Genomic DNA, 2,649 nt, shown 5'->3' on the forward strand with positions numbered 1-2,649 from the left:
CCTTGAGCTTAAACTCCACTTGGGGAAAACAAAAAAGAGCTGAAAAGGGGAGAAGAGGTACCCCAGTAGTTATAAGGCCCAAAAGAAATCTGGGAAGACTCAACCAAGTTACTCATCACAGGCAAACGTTGGAGGCAATCAGTTATTAAGAATTTATTAATCATCAGTATGCAAGCTACTGGCACTTTAATAGCAAAGCTCTCTCTTTACACAGTGAAACTGAAAAGTCTTTGATAACAGCAACCTGTGTTCCTATGTTGCATATAATAGGTGCTCAATGATGAAAACTAAAATATGGTCCCTGCCCACAGGTAGTATCCATATATTATAGTCAGGATGATGTGGCCTAAATACAGGAGAAGCTAAATAGCAAGGCAAGTGATATGTGAAATGAATCATACAAACAATAAGTGCTGTTAACTTAGAATAAGGAGAGAGGTTTGTGGTTTGGGAAGGCTTCCTGGAAAAGGAGTACCTTTCAAGAATGAGTAAAGTTTGGATAAATAGAGCGGAGATGGGATGCCAAATTATTCTGGAGCCAGCTAGAACCAGCTGGTAGAGCCAGAAGAATGAATTGTTAAATTATCAATGTGATCATTTAAACCTTGGAAATCAGCAAATGCTACAAATCAGAGCTTGATTTATTGTTTTGTTGCTTGTCAAGATTAAAGAAACTGATGGGGAAAATGTTAAAAATACATATTCAAAGTATGGCATGCATACATTTTTTGCACTGAATATGGTGACTTTATTGAAAGTATGTACACAATATAGGACTCAAGGCTTCTCCCCCTACTACAGGGGTGGTTTAGAACAACAATGTGAATGGGCCATGGGATCCCCAGTACAGGAATGTAGGTTAGGGATCTGGGCTCCCCAGTGGTGGAACTCCTCTTTTGGCTGGGGATGAAGATCCATGGCTTTCCACTCTACTCCTTGGAGTTCCATAAGGTCTACTACACTGTTGCTTTAACTGAACTCATTATCATACCAGGAAATGAGCTTCACGAAATGGTCATTGAGGGCAATGCCAGCACTAACAGCAAAGGCAGAAGAGTGGGTGTTGCTATTAAAGTCACAGGATATAGCCTGGTTCTCTGTGTAGCCCAAGATTTCCTTCAAGGGTCCCTCTAATGCTTGTTTTCCCACTTTCTTGATATCATCATATTTGGTAGGTTTCTCCAGGTGGCAGGTCAGATGCACAACAGACACATTGCTAGTAGGAACATGGAAAGCCATGCCTGTGAGCTTCCCATTCAGTTGAGGTATGACCTTGCCTACAGCCTTAGCAGCACTAGCGGAAGCAGGGATGATGTTCTGGGCAGCACCACACCCATCACGCCACAGCTTGTCAGAGGGGTCATCTACTGTCTTCCGGGTAGCAGTAATGGCATAGACTATAGTCATGAGTCCTTCCACATGCCAAGTTGTCATGAAGGACTTTGGCCAGGGGGGCCAAGCAGTTGGTAGTGCAGGAAGCGTTACTGACAATCTTAAGGGAATTATCATATTCATCATGGTTCCCTCCTATCACCAACATTGGGGCATCAGCAGAAGGGACAGAAATAATGATCCACTTAGCTTCACCCTTCAAGTTAGCCCCAGCCTTTTCCATGGTTGTAAAGACACCAGTGGACTCTACAACATACTCAGCATCTCCCCACTTATTATTGGTGGGGTACTGCTCCTGGAAGATGGTAATGGCTTTTCCATTGATCACAGCTTTCCATTCTCAGCCTTGACAGTGCCCTTGAACTTGCCACGGGTGGAATCATTTTGAAACATATAAACCATGTAGTTGAGGTCAATGAAGGGGTCATTGATGGCCACAATGTCTACTCTGCTGGAGTTGAATGCAGCCCTGGTCACCAGGTGTCCGATATGACCAAATCCATCGATTCTGAACTTCACCATCTTATTTCAGGAATGCATATGAAGCAGCTGATCCTGGCACTGAGTTTGGGAGAAGAACCGAGAACCCATGCATACATTTTTACAGAGATTGCAAAACATTTGTTGGCATATTGCTGGTAGAAAGGCACCATTTGAACTGACCTAAAGTAAAATGGACTGCCTGTGAAGTACTAAGTTCCCCATTGCTAGAAGGGCTTAAGCAGAGGCAGAATGAACATGTCTTCTGGGTTGTAGAAAGTGAATTTCTTTTTCAGTCAGGGATTGAACGAGACTCTATCCAACTCTAGCTTTCAGTCTATGGTTCATTGGGAGAAGAAGGAGACAGGAGGTGTGTGAAGGGGCTGAGCAAATGCATGGAAGCAAGTCCGGACAATTCTCAGGTTCAGGAACCTTAGGTATATTCTCCATGGTACAAGAAGAAATTATAATAGCAGATAAAAATCCATAGAAGCCAGTTGCATCGTGGTCCTTTGCCATCACCTCTATTTGGTTATACAGTGATTCGGTACATTTCTCACCAAAATATAGCAAATAAACCCAAGAAAAAGCCTGGTATTACAAAATAAGCCCCTAAGGAGATAGGAATCATCCTGTCCTTCAATGTCAGCATGACAGACGTAATCTACTCGTAAAAATACCTTCTGGGATTCATATCAGCTCAAACACAGAGCTCAAAAGTTAGCCCACTCCTACACTATCACACAAGAGCAATATTGGCAGTACTGCTGGTACATA

The 2,649-nt window shown here is 42.8% G+C and overlaps 1 pseudogene; it reads right to left on the reverse strand.

The window, feature by feature from the left end:
* Positions 1-969: 969 nt before the first annotated feature.
* Positions 970-1,914, reverse strand: LOC122731456 (annotated as a pseudogene).
* Positions 1,915-2,649: the final 735 nt, after the last annotated feature.

Source organism: Dromiciops gliroides, chromosome 6 (assembly GCF_019393635.1).
Source record: "Dromiciops gliroides isolate mDroGli1 chromosome 6, mDroGli1.pri, whole genome shotgun sequence".
Lineage (NCBI taxonomy): Eukaryota > Metazoa > Chordata > Mammalia > Microbiotheria > Microbiotheriidae > Dromiciops > Dromiciops gliroides.